The sequence below is a fragment of the Heliangelus exortis genome, chromosome 1 (genome assembly GCF_036169615.1).
Source record: "Heliangelus exortis chromosome 1, bHelExo1.hap1, whole genome shotgun sequence".
In the NCBI taxonomy this organism is placed as follows: Eukaryota; Metazoa; Chordata; class Aves; order Apodiformes; family Trochilidae; genus Heliangelus; species Heliangelus exortis.
Genome location: NC_092422.1, coordinates 31,075,836 through 31,089,002, shown reverse-complemented (window position 1 = coordinate 31,089,002; position 13,167 = coordinate 31,075,836). Strand labels below are relative to the sequence as shown.

General features: G+C 38.6%; 1 protein-coding gene across 3 annotated transcripts in view; it reads left to right on the top strand.

Moving 5' to 3' along the window:
* Positions 1 to 13,167, top strand: part of NAA16 (N-alpha-acetyltransferase 16, NatA auxiliary subunit) — a 67,338-nt gene that overhangs the window by 39,086 nt on the left and 15,085 nt on the right. Inside the window, exons 10-11 of one of the 3 annotated variants that reach the window (XR_011725168.1) lie at positions 6,013 to 6,184; positions 6,298 to 6,487. The exons of 1 other annotated variant lie outside the window; for it this stretch is intronic. The gene's annotated coding sequence lies outside the window, so the exon portion shown is untranslated. The remainder of the gene's footprint in view (positions 1 to 6,012; positions 6,185 to 6,297; positions 6,488 to 13,167) is intronic. One more of the 3 variants, XR_011725167.1, reaches the window with a different exon arrangement.

Sequence of the window (13,167 nt, the reverse complement as noted above, 5' to 3'; positions counted from 1 at the left end):
ATGTGTTAAATGCCAGCAACTTGTGGTTCTCTTCTTCAACAATATCTGATATTTTAGAATAGCTTTTAGAATATGGAATTATTACAGAGATTCTGCAATAAACACCTGCCTTAGCTGTGATTTCAGTCACCTTCTCAGCCTGTGCCTCTTTGTACAGTTCCTCTTGAAGAAAACTCTCTTTAGTTCTGGTTATTGTTCAAGACACTGAGAAGGATTCCCCAGGGATGTCTTACTACTCCTCAAAACTTCTGAGGTTTACTCCATGTTTGATTCTTTCTGGGTCATTATTCCCCCTCTGTTACATTTATTTGGCTAATTTCTATCACAAAATGGAAGAATTCTGGGGAAAGGTTTACCTAGAATGGGAAGGTAGTCTGTACTAAGCACCACCATGGTGCTGGTGACAATAAATTCACAGTTTAATTTGCAGATGCAGGAGATCCCTGGTTTTTCTGGGAGGAAAACATGTCCCAAGCAGGTACTTAATAAGCTCATTTTTCTTCCTTCTCAACCTGCATCTGCCTTTATCCTCTAGCACCAAGGCAGACACTGGATATAGTGACATTTTTTTTCCTGTCTAGGTATTGATGTTTCTCATAGGACTCTTCCTACACCAGAAAGAGGACTCCAAGGCATCTGCCTATGTTCTCCAATTGCCTGTGCAACAAAATAGCATTGGATTGCTCAGCTGACTACCTAGTTGGTGCCCTTACTGCTGTCTTGGTGCTTGTGTCTATAATCATACAAGCTCAAGAGTGGAATCCTGTTAGGTATTAAGGAAAAGCAGAAGATAACAACTGTCAGTGACTTCATCAACAACTTCCACTGTTGTGCTAAAAAAAAAAACCACTTCAAACTTCTTCATGAGGTGGAATGCAGAGAAATTCAAGGCACCTTTCATGACAGTGGTTCTTTTAATCTTTCCTAATGAGACTGGTGTTTCTAGCTCAATATTTGTGGTAGATCTTAAAGGGTTCTGAGAGTTGCTGATAAAAGTAGCAAGGTCAGTATACCAAGGCAACAGACAATGTACACAACTTCTGTTATTTTTTGAGGGTCTGTGGTTGTCACTTTCATTGCTTTCTTAACTCCATACATCTGGGTAGAAAAAGATCAGGTTATAGAACTCTGAAACAGATGGACATACACGTGCTCATTGAACCTGATGGGATTCATCCACAATTTCTGAGGGAGCTGGACAGTGTCACTGCACTGCCACTCAGTCTTTGAAAGCTCCTCGCAATGAGTAGAGTTTCTTGAGGACTGCAGGAAAGCAAATGTCGTTCCTCTCTTCAGGAGGTACAAAAAAGGTGGATCTGAGGAGCCATGGGCCAGTCAGCTTTGTAAAGCAGATAGAGCAAATAATTCTGGAAACCATTACCAAACATACAGAAGAGAAAGTGGGATGGGGAGGAAGCAAGATGGATTTAGAGTTCTGCCTGGCTAACTTGATAGTCTTCTGTGATAAAGTTACAGCTCAGTGGATCATGAGAGAGCAGCTGATACTGCTTTCCTTCACTTTAGCCAGGCTTTTGACACTGTTTCCCTTCATATTCACGGGCAAACTGATTAAGTACAATTTAGACAGTAAGATGGAATAAAACCTGACAGAACTGCCAGGCTTAGTGTTGTGATCAGCAGCATGAAGTCCAGGTTCCACAGAGAGTTAATACCAGAATATGTAACATCTTCATTAATTACTTGGTCAATACCCCCAGCAAGCTTGAAGATGATACCAAACTGGCAGGAGTGGTTGGTGTACCAGAGGATTGTGCTGTCATTCAGATGGACCTTGATGGGCTGGAGAGATGGGCTGAGAGGCTGTTTAACTCACAGGTCCTGTACCTGAGGAGGAGAATCCCCAAGCTCTAGTGTAGGCTGGGGACTGATCAGCTAGAAAGCAGCGTTGCAGAAAAGGACTGGGGTCTTCTGGTAAACATCAAATTGAACATGAGCCAGCAGTGTGCCCTGCAGTAAAGAAGGCCAACAGCATCTTGGGCTCCATTAGTAAAAAGCACCATCAGGAATTTGAGGGAGATGATCCTTCTCCTCTCCTCAACCCTGGTGAGACATACCTAGAGTTCTGGGTCTAGTTCTGGACTACAATGTCTGACATGGGAGGAGAGGCTGAGTACCATGGTTGTTCAGCCTAGAGAGTGAAGGCTCAGGTTGGGATTTTACCTGTATAAATATCTGAAAGTAAGAGTGGAAAAACAACCAGATGCTTCTCAGTGGTGCCCAGTGTACAGGCTGGGTGGTATGAGCACAATTTAACATACAAGAGACTATCTGAGCAAAATAAGCTATATAGGATGTTTATTTTGGGGGTTGGCAAACAAGGGAACTGGTTGTTCAGAGAGTACTGGAGTCATCATCCTTGGAGACAGTCAGAATGTGGCAGGGCATGGCCATGAGTAACCTGCTTCAGCTGACCCTGTTGTACTGTGGCAGCCAAGAGAGGTCTTTTCCAACCCTGATGGTTATCATTGTATTTTCTTACTGGCTTTCACCCTCAAGTTTAGGATCAGCTTGTAGCCATTGACTTGCTAGCCAGCAAGCTAGTCTGCTTCAGCACTGGGACATGCATTTTGTGGAAGCCTGGCACCACTAAGATCCTATAGCAGACAGTGCAGGATGGCACTGTAGATGGACATGCCTGTGTATAGAAGCATTTTAAGGTTCTGTCATGGTTTAGCACTAGGATGGTAATTAAACAAATTATACCTTCTCTCTAGTAGCCCCCCTTCCCCTATAGGGAAAAGAGAGAGAATAAGGGAGGTGGGGTGGAAATTATACTACACAGTTTAATGAAACAGTAGTGATGAAAAGGAAAATGATGTATACACAACTATATGCAAAAGTGATACCATGTTCCTTCCTCACTTCTTCCCCCCCAGTAATGCTCGTGTCACCACCAAGGCTGCAGGGCAGGCTCTGGAAAAGTCCAGGCTGGGCTCCTGGAGTCAGTGTTAGATGGGAGCTCGAGGCAGGAACATGTGAATTCAGGAAATCTTTATTTGTGATTTTTATCTTTTTGCCTGCAGAGCCTTCCTAATCAGTTCCTAGAATTTCTTACCTCTCCCTTCACAGACAATTGACAAAGGGAAAAGCAGGCACTTGTCACAGAATCTGCCTTTTAGAAATGGAATAACTTCACACAGAGGTGAATAGCTGCTGACTTGCATCATTGGAGGTTAAATCTGTGTTCATGCATGGCTCACCATATGTCAAGTGAAGCATCTGTAATTGCTGCTTCAGGGAAGGTGCTTTTCAAACGAGCAGGTTGTTTATTTAAGAGTAAAATGGGGTTAGGCTGAAGATTCTTTCTGTAAATGTGATGGGATCTAGTAATTGTTTCAGTGCAGTCCTCCCATCTATGTTCTTCTTGGAGCTCTCAAAGTGCCACATATGGGGTCCCTTTTTATTTCTGTGCAAATTATTCCACAGCATAAATTCTAATAGGGGATGTAAGAATTGTGCATTTGGTATTTTGTCAGTGGTCTTCTGCTTCTAGTCTCAAGTAAAGAGAACAGTATAAAGGCTATTTTAAACTTCTTACTTTAAACAAGTCAGCAGTCACTTGGCTAAGCTGTTGAGGTAGTTGCTCACTCAAACTGAATTTGCTTTTTTCTAGTTGGTACAGGAGAGGTGGAGGAAGAGATAATGGTAAAATTCTAGTGAAGTCATGATTGTGTCTAGGTTATTTCTCAGGTCACACAGCTCACATTCACCTTGAGTTGATGCCTGTTGATGGAGATGATTTGACCCAGCAAAGCTGCTCTCATCTGTAATGTTGTGCTGCAGGGACCATTGGTGTGATGCATTGGTGGGGTCAGGGCATGCTTTGCTCCTGCTCTTGGACTTCCCATGTTAACATGGAACTGTTGAGAGTGTTGTCAGTGGAGTTCTTGTTTTTAATGCTTGTCAGCTTTCAGTGACTAAGTGAAGTGCTGCATTTTGAAAAAGTACTTGGATTTTCAATGACTTTTACTTATGCTCAGTATCCCAAGTACCTATTTGCCTTACCAGACTCTCCAGTGACAGCTGTGATGGCAGATATTTAAGAGAAAAGACCTTTTGCCCTAAAATAGCCTACTCTATGAGAGGTGGTAATGCAAGTCCTTTGAGCTGTCATCTTCATCTTGGAGTTTTAATTTGTGAAAGTTGCACTGAAAAAGATCACAATCTTTTTACATTCTGTGTGTTGCAGGAGAGAGTAACAGACACAGGACTGCGTCACACCCAGCAGATGCTGTTGCTCAGGGAACTCAAGTCTTTGTGTCATGCAATTCAAAATGGATTATTTAAGGGCCATGACTTGTGGACAGAGTGGTTAACATGTCCACTTGTCCATTCCACCCTTGTTCTGCAGTTGCCACTTTTGCTGAGGGAACAGCACAAGTATTTGAATATCAGTTTCTGAATCTGTAATCTCTACAGCTTTAACTTTGCACTCATTTTTGTTGTTATGTTGTGTTACTTAGCTAAAAGTTCAGCCGTTCTACAAATGATTTCTGTAGTGGCAACCTCTTAAACATAAAAATATGTTTGGGTTATGTTTGGGTTGTGTTTGGGTTAAACATAAAAATAATAAGCACCAGCTGTCATTTGAAAAATCTACCTGTGTGATTTAGATAAAAATTCATGTGCCACAAGAGGTATTGCATGTAGTGAAGCCCACGTTGATAGTGTGTTTTGAAGAACTGTAGTTATTTCTGGAAGAAAGCCATTTATTTTATTGAAGAGTAGCCTCTAATAAAACATGTACTTCTCATACTGCCTTTGGAGATTTATTAATTTGATTTTTTTAATCTTGACATAAAACATTACTACATCACCAATTCATTTTAAAGTGAGTTTGTCATCTTTCTTGCTTTTAACCATAGACTAAGAAGAAAATTCTAGGTGACCAACTAAAATGAGAATTCTAAGCAAGTAATATATGTGAAAGGCTAGAAGAGTAGGCTATAATAAAAAGGCAGCTTTACCCTTGCTAAATAATGGAATATGTGGGTTTGTGTTTTGGGGTGTTTAACAGAATATCCTGCTTTCCTTTAGAACTTTGAAATATTACCTAAACAAAACAGGACTTTTTTTCAAAGTGAATATAAATGGAATTCTTTACTTACTATTGGTACTTCTAAAACAGTATGAAAAGTTTAATTTTCATGATCTGGGGAGCTTTTTGGAACAACCACTTAATGTATTGCTATGTGAATGAAAGGTTTTGAAATGTAACTGTATAGGTTCTATTTACATGGTAAAAACGTGGAGCATTTACAAGGGAAAATGTCTCAACACAATGCAGTCTGTGTGTACATGAAATACTTTTATATGGGTGTCTTAATCTTTATTTCTGTTATAGGACACTTAATGTCTAGCTACTCAACTCTTCCTCTCCTGCTACAAGAGATTATAGGTTTTGTTTTTTGCTTCATGCTTTATTTTCTGAAGTTCGCTACTGTTAAAAAATAGGTATCAGTAAAGTAGTAATTTTCTGTAAGTTTTCTCTAGTGCTAAGCCTTTATTTTAAAAAGCCTGCTACATAGCACAGATACTAAGTTTTTAATCAGACTGCAGTTTCTAAATAGCAGGTATAGTTGGCTATTAGAACTACATTTATCACGTTGATATGTTTGTACTTGAATAAAATTCACAGTTGACACAGTAGGTGTTCTCTTGGGAAGAAGCTGTGGCTCTTGGCAAAATGTTTCTGCTGGAAGCTGATAATCTGAAGTATAAGCAACTGCATGGGATACAGTAATTTTCATATTCTGTAACCTGCTGTCCAGATGTCATGGGAATAAGTGGGCAGCGTTACTTCTTGCTCTCGAGAGGGATCTCAAAATGCTAACCTCACTTTCCCCCATAAAAGTCTCTTCTTACTTGAGCAATATTCAGAAATACTCTGGTTCCTCGTACATGCTGAGTTCTATATTCCATGAGAGCAAAATCCCAGGAGTGAAGATCTGCAATTAGTCAACATCAAGGTTTGCGTCGATTGTGTTGCAGGTGCGTTGGTTGATTCCATTGAAGCTCGACATTAGTGCACATGTGCCCTTTTTCTGAGTTACTAAATACATGGAAACTGTGAGGAAATGCTGGATGAGAGAAAATGTCTGGCTGGAAGAAACATCAGAAACAACAGTCTCAAAAAAAGGTGTAAGACTGTCTACACAGGAAGGTAGGCTGTCTCCAGTGAAGATCTTTCTTTAACCTTTTCAGGAAAGAAGGCATTTTCCCTCCTTTATGTGTAAAGCTAAGGGAATTTAAAGCAAGTTGCAACTGTTTTTGTAGTGAGATGCCCTCTGTGAACTGCTGGTGGATTATATTGGGAAGAGAAAAACATTCCACTTTGAATCTCTAAATTTTCAGAAGAAATACTTCTAAGATCAACCAAGGACAGCCTTTTGTTAATACTGACTCTTATCAGTTCAAGTGCTAGAAAGCAGTGTTTCTGAGTTAAAATTCCAGGAGGGGAAATCTGGTAAGTGGACTTGCTCAGGATCTGGTTTACAACTGGTACAATTTCTAGCAAGTGATAGCATTTCTGCCTTGCAAATGTATCTTAAGGAGCAGTAAGGAAGTTTTAAAATAAGTGGAGGAAGGAAAAAGATGAGAAACATCATTGTAGGCACTATCCAGATGGGATGTTTCAGCTGTGTAACGCAAATGGGTAGTGTAAAACATGTTGATGGCTGACAGTTTGGGTTCCTAAAGTCACCTATAAGCCAAGAGCTGAAAGGTGTAGCAAATGACTTAGAAACTACTTTATCTGAGAGGGGGTTTTGTGTGTGTGTGGTTTATATGGGGAATAACTGCTTCACAATATCCATCTGAAGACCCACAATAAATTCTTTCAACATTGCTGTTCATAGTTGCTCCAGATGCTCTGCTCATACAAATTATTTCCTTTCTTTTGTTGAGTCTCCAGATTTGTCCAAAAGATTTCAAAAAACCAGTTGCTCATGAAATTAGTTATGTGATGATCTCAGTGAAATCTTAGAACAAATTTTTCTCCCAAGTTTTTGTTCCAATGAGTGCCTTGGAACTTTCAGTAAAAACTTGTACTGTTGTTGTTAACTTATTCCATTTAGTCAACAGTTTTGCAGATGGGTCATTAAGAGTAATATTAAAACAGGAACATAAAGTGCTCTAAAATGAAGAATACTATTTTTAAAATTCATTTTTACATGCTGTAATTTAATGCAGATTTTTTGTTTGGCAGTTTTCTCGTAAGTTGTGGCTTATGTCACATCTCCCAAGTTAATAATCTTGACTAGGAGTATTGTCCATATTTCACCCATTTAAAATGTGCAGTATAAGATGTTAAGGCCAAATTCTGCAGACATAGGTCACATAGCCCAGAAGTTACTGTTTCAGCAATGTTTATCTGGAGAAGCATTCACTGACCTCAGTTGATGTGGAGAACTCAGCATGTTAGAAAATCTGGTTCTGGATGTTTCAAAGCAATATGAAAATGGAAGCAAAAAACCTGCTTTGTGGGTGTCAGTACTTTCAGGGAGTGTTACCCCATTTACCTTTCCCATTCCATTCGCTCTCTTAACATTAAATAAGGCAAGTGCTCTTCAGGAAAAAATGTATAACAAAATAGTTTATATCATGTTGTTTGGTATCTGTTTCTGTAATTTTACAGCAGCTCCTTTCTTTGTACCTTGTCTTTAGTGTAATTCAGACATGATTGCTGTTAGAACAGTAAGCCTGAGCTTGTCAGTCATTTTTTAATACTGTTTCTTCTGTACTGTGCCCATGTCAATAAAATGTCAGTTCACTATTTTAAAAGTAGATTAATTTGGGGTGGGGTGGGGTGAATTTTAAAAGCATGGGTGAACTTCAGATCTTCAAGACCTCCATATCCATACAAAGTGTTTTCCTAGCACAATTTTCCAGCTTATTACTGTCTAACTGTAGGAGTGTTTCATGTCTGTAGCTGTCTGAGGAGCAGTAATAGGCCATTTATCCTTTTGGGCTAATTCATAGATGAAAGATGTCTACTAAATTCAGGTAATGTGCTTTTTCCAGAAGTCTGTCATTGGAACTAGCAGATGAATAGGTGTTCTCTAAATTATATGCTGATTTATGTAGTAAACTGACATCTGAAATTTCTGCAATTTACTCTGAAGATGCAGTGAAAGGTCAGTGTTTGGGAGTGGAAAATCAGAAAGGACACTTAAAACCCAAACCTTTAATAGTCATTTGTGTGGTCCCTAGGTTTTAATTTTAATTTTGTGTTGTACACTTGAAAGCTTGAGCACTGTGGGAGATTTTTCCTGAGGCAGTGAGTCTGTACTCACTGTGGTGTTCCTACTGAACTCTAGGGTCCTGCATAAAAGTTTTATAAATTGTGTAACTTGTCATTGACAGTTTTGTAAACTGCTTATCTTTGTTAACTTTCACTTCCAAAAAAGCCTTTGTAGAAATATGATATGAACATCATAGTCAAATCAGTTAATGTTTGATACAGCTGAACACTGATGTTTGTACTTCAAAGTCTTCAGTATCTTTACTAGAGACAGTGTATTTGCTGCCACTATATAGACACTGTTTTCACTGAAGTTTCCTTCAGTTTTGGAGGGAAGCTAAACATTATACTGTGGTAATGTAGCTTGGTCTGTAGTTGTATTTGAATAATTAATTACTCTATTTATACTTTTATTATTTTCTGAATGAAAAGGGGCTGTATTTTATGGAAATTAGTTGAGGCATTCTGACAGTTCTCAGTAATCTCAGAGCCTAAAACCTTGTTTCCAGGGCTGGTTGAGTCCTACATTTTTCAATCCCAAATAGATGTCACAACAGTTTATAAAGATATTCAAGGAGTATTGCTTTTAAAATAACTTTTAAGGAGCTGTTTTGATAGTGAACTTGTTAAATTTGGAACACTTAAAATTCATGACTGGCTCTTGTATTTATAGCTACACTACTGTTTTATTTAACATGAGACAGATCTTGTACTTCTAATACTGTTGCAGGGCTCCAGAGGGCTTGTGCTGCAGTTGTACTCCCAGTGTGTAAACATACACATACTAGACCTTTCCAGAGCAGTAGTAAATTCTTCAGTGAAGAATGAGAATGTTGTTCCTGTGACTTGTTTGCCATTCTGCTTGAGTAGTCTCTTCTCTCCAAAGCTGGTGTGCTGAGCAGCTTTCTTCTAGTTCGCTCCACAAAAAAGTAACTTGGGAGTGCAAGCTTTGGCTTGTTGTACGTATGGGACAAAGTCTGTATACAGTGCAGATGTTGGAGACAAAAACTGGTTAATGCAGTCGATTGTGGCTAGAAATGCTGCGTGGTTCAGTCAAAATTACAAATCCTAGCAATGTTTTTTCAAGTGCTACTTGTGCCATAGGCTTCTGTTTGTACATAGCACGCCCTAAAAAAAAGAAATAATGCTGTTTCAGTAGAGGGGGTGTACAAAATACCATGTTACAAGTCACTTGCCGAGTAAAAGATACAAACTAAACTGACATAAATGGAGGAAGCTTTTTTCCCCAGAGTTTAGTAGATGGTCTGTTAATTGGTGACATTGACTTTGAAAAAAAGTATAATTTGTTTTATTTCAGGAGTAGCTGTTACCAGTGGTAGCAGCCGTGGACAGCAACAGTAATCTTTGCTTACATAGCAAGTTAATACTACCTTGAGATGCTAAATCAGAGTAGGATTTGATGATTTATCCAGCCACATGTGTACAGATTACATGCAAACTCACCTCCACAGCCAATTCAGGGCAAAAAGGAACTTTAGCTTGGCTTGATTTCTAGCAAATTTTATTTTCTGTGTGTATTTGACACTGCGTTGGACGTGTTTCACATTTGAAAGTGATTACAAGTCATTGGTGGAGGTGTTTATTTGTAAGGAACTAAGTGTGCAGAAAAATCTAAACGGTCTTGTATCTCTTTCTCTGAAAATATACAATAAACCAAAATCTGTCAGCTTCCTTAGTGTGTAGATCAAGCTCTAAGACCATGTATCTACTAGAAAGCTACTTTCTGTGCTTCTTACCAAACATGTATCTGATTTCTTGGGTGGTCAGGGAACAAAGTTTTTTTTTCTAACTTTCAAGGCTTATTAATTGCTGGGCTGTGGAATCAGTCAGGGTTTGGTTTGGTTTGTTCTCATTCTTTTTATTCTTTTTGTTTTAAATACAGTACTGCAGAGTTTGTGTTTTGTGGCTAGTCAGTCCTTATAGGCTGGCAGCTCTTTGAAATTCCTGAGAATTATTTCTGCTGAGCCACCACACAGAAATGTTGGCCTGTGACAGACCATGGTACTGAAATCAAGTGTGAGTCTTGCCAGTGAAGGCTTTTGGTTCTTTGAACTGTGTAACCTTATAAATGTTTTTATGTTGGGTATTTTAGTTACATTTACAGTAAGCTATAGGAAATGGAACTTCTCTAGGTGGCTGCCTTTGTGCACCTTCCTTGGTGGATATAGTGGAAGAGCCTGAACTCAGACCTTTTGTGCAGTGGAAGTGTTCCAGCTGGCACATGTGCTTGGCTTGCTGTTCTCTGCTACCTCAATAAAAAGCTCATCTCAATTCATGCCAATCACCTCTTGGCTGTAGATGATCTTTTTTGTCTTTATTAGGCTATAGTAAAACATTTTTTCTAATGTGTAGCTGCCCTTTTCCCCTTACCTTTTTTTCCTGATGTGATTAATTGAATTTGAGGTTGTTTTTTTTTTTTTTTTTAGTGAGCCTGTTGGCAGCTTCTTTATTTGAAATTTGTTTTCCATCAATATTTCCATCCAGAAGGTTATGGTCAGAGTGCCCAGGGTTGAACTACTGTTCATCATGTAATCAGGCTGTGCTAGAGACAATAGATCATCAGCATTGTGCCTCTGCTACCATTCATAAACATGGTTCAGGCCTGAAAGCTCACATCTAAGCATCTGCATTTGCAGAGGTGAGGACTTCAGGTTGTGAATTTACCATGTGGGCTGAAGTTAATTGGATCTGAACCAGGATCCTCCTGTACAGTGTCTGTAGGCACCTAGAGGAGTCTGCACAAGCTCCTTGCTAAGGTGTCTCTCATCCATCACAAGTAATCAAGTAACTCTTTTCAGGGAGGCTGTGAGGGTGCCTCTGTGAGCAAAGGGAGTTTGGAAACAGAATTCTTGAAGAAATATTATTTCAAAAAATGTTCTTGTTTGTACTGTTGTAGTATCAGAGCTTTGTCTTGGTACTAAGCTTGGGGAAGGTTCTGTTTAGAGTGATACGGACAGTGTGGCATCAAAAGAAAAGCAAGGAACCAGCTTTCTGTAGTAATCCTCTTCGTTAGTAATTGAGTAATTAAAATTATTCTATCTACAGCGTGTGAGTAGTTAAGTCTTTGAGAAGTTTTAATTCTTCAAAACAAAAAACAAAACAAAACAAAAAATCACGAACAAAATAAAGCAAACAAATAACCCCCCCCCCAAACCACCTGGCTTCTGGTGTGAATGATTATTAGGGATTCCATAAGGAAACAGTTAAAGTGTTCAGCCTCCTAGTGTGATGCATGATGGTGGTGGGACATACTTGTGTTCACATGTCACTGCATCTACTTGTGCCAAGTAATGTGTGATCTTGTTCCTGTCTGCTGTGTTTATGCTCTTCCTCATTGTTTTTGTCTCCTTTTCATTGCTGATGGAGTTCAAGGCAAGATAATACACTTTCTGCTCATGTCCTGTGTATAAGTATGAATTGTTTTAAAGTTAAATCTCTTCAGTAAAAGCAGCAGATTATTTCAGAAGTATTTCTAGGGTTTGCCTAAAGATTCTTCTGCAGTAACACGTAACTAAATTTTAACCTGAGAAGACCTTTGCATCTGTATCTATAGTTTAGCAGAATATTTTCTTGTTTGAGCAGCTTTATATTATAGATGCATGTTAAAGCTTTATATTTCACTAGCAGTGAAATTCCAACTTAGATGTTAATGCTGTTTGCCCTAGAGAACAGTGCAGATAATACTAAACATATTCCCAGGAAGTCAAAAGGGAGGGACTCAAACCTGAGCCAGGTGCTAAACATATGGGTACCTTCTGAAAGTTCATACAGTAGCTTTTAATCTGTTTGTGCACTGGAAGTGCTGGTGACATCTTAGTGGTTTTATAGTGGCAGCATCTGAAAAAATACTTAAATGTAGTGGTTGTGATTCATAATTTACAAGAAGATGATTGACCACTTTTTAAGTACATTACAATACTTCCATAGGATGAGTATTGCTGTTTCAGAACACTTTTTTCTTGTAGTGGTTTCATTGAAGGAAATAGACTATCAGTGTGTTGAAGGTTGTCTCTGAAGTAGAAATCTATTGTAAAATCTTAGGCCAAACTGCTGTTTTAATAGGATATAAAATCATTTTAGTGATTTAACTTCCACAGTAATTAATAAGAGTTTGAGCCTTTTATTTTGAAAATTTGCATCCCTCCTTTGTGCTAGTGGGCTCTTGATTTCATCAGCTTCCATTATAAATCTCACCCCACCTTCATGTATGTTCCTTAAAAACCTTTCTGTGTTGCTTTTCTTTGTGCTTTTATTGCTTTCTTGTTTTCTTCAGCTTACCTCCTGCATGGAGTATAAAAAGGAAAGAAATAAATCTAATTAGGACATACTGAACATCCTAATTTTCAATCCCCATGCTATTGTTCTTATCTTTGATGGGTTTATTCTGTTCTTTATCTAAAAGATTTCTGTGGCAGGTGTCAGGCAGGAACGTGGCACAGTATGCAGCATGGATTTGCATTGAATGACTGGCCCATAGGTGCCACCATAATTGCTGTGACAATAAAAGAACTCATTTTGTCTAGAAAACAGTACCTTTCCCTTAGGGTGTCCCTTATGAAAGAGGACACACAATATTTCTCAGTATAAGCAGTTACATAAAAACCAATGCTCGCAGGAAAAAGTAATTCAGAATTGGTGTTTAAGTGAATTGTGTTCTTGTTGCTTACAATTTAAAAAGAAATGAAGATGTGTATATATTTAATTTATTCTGGTCTCTGTTGGTATTTCTCAAATACTCAATTTAAGGCATTTACTCCAAGTTCAGTTTTGAAACCGTCCTTTACAGTGGAAATAAACTGCACAGGAATGGAAAAAGACCATTATGGCTTTGTGGAGTCTTTGTCTCAAGCTGCACAGAGTATGAAAAATGGGTTCTTAACTTT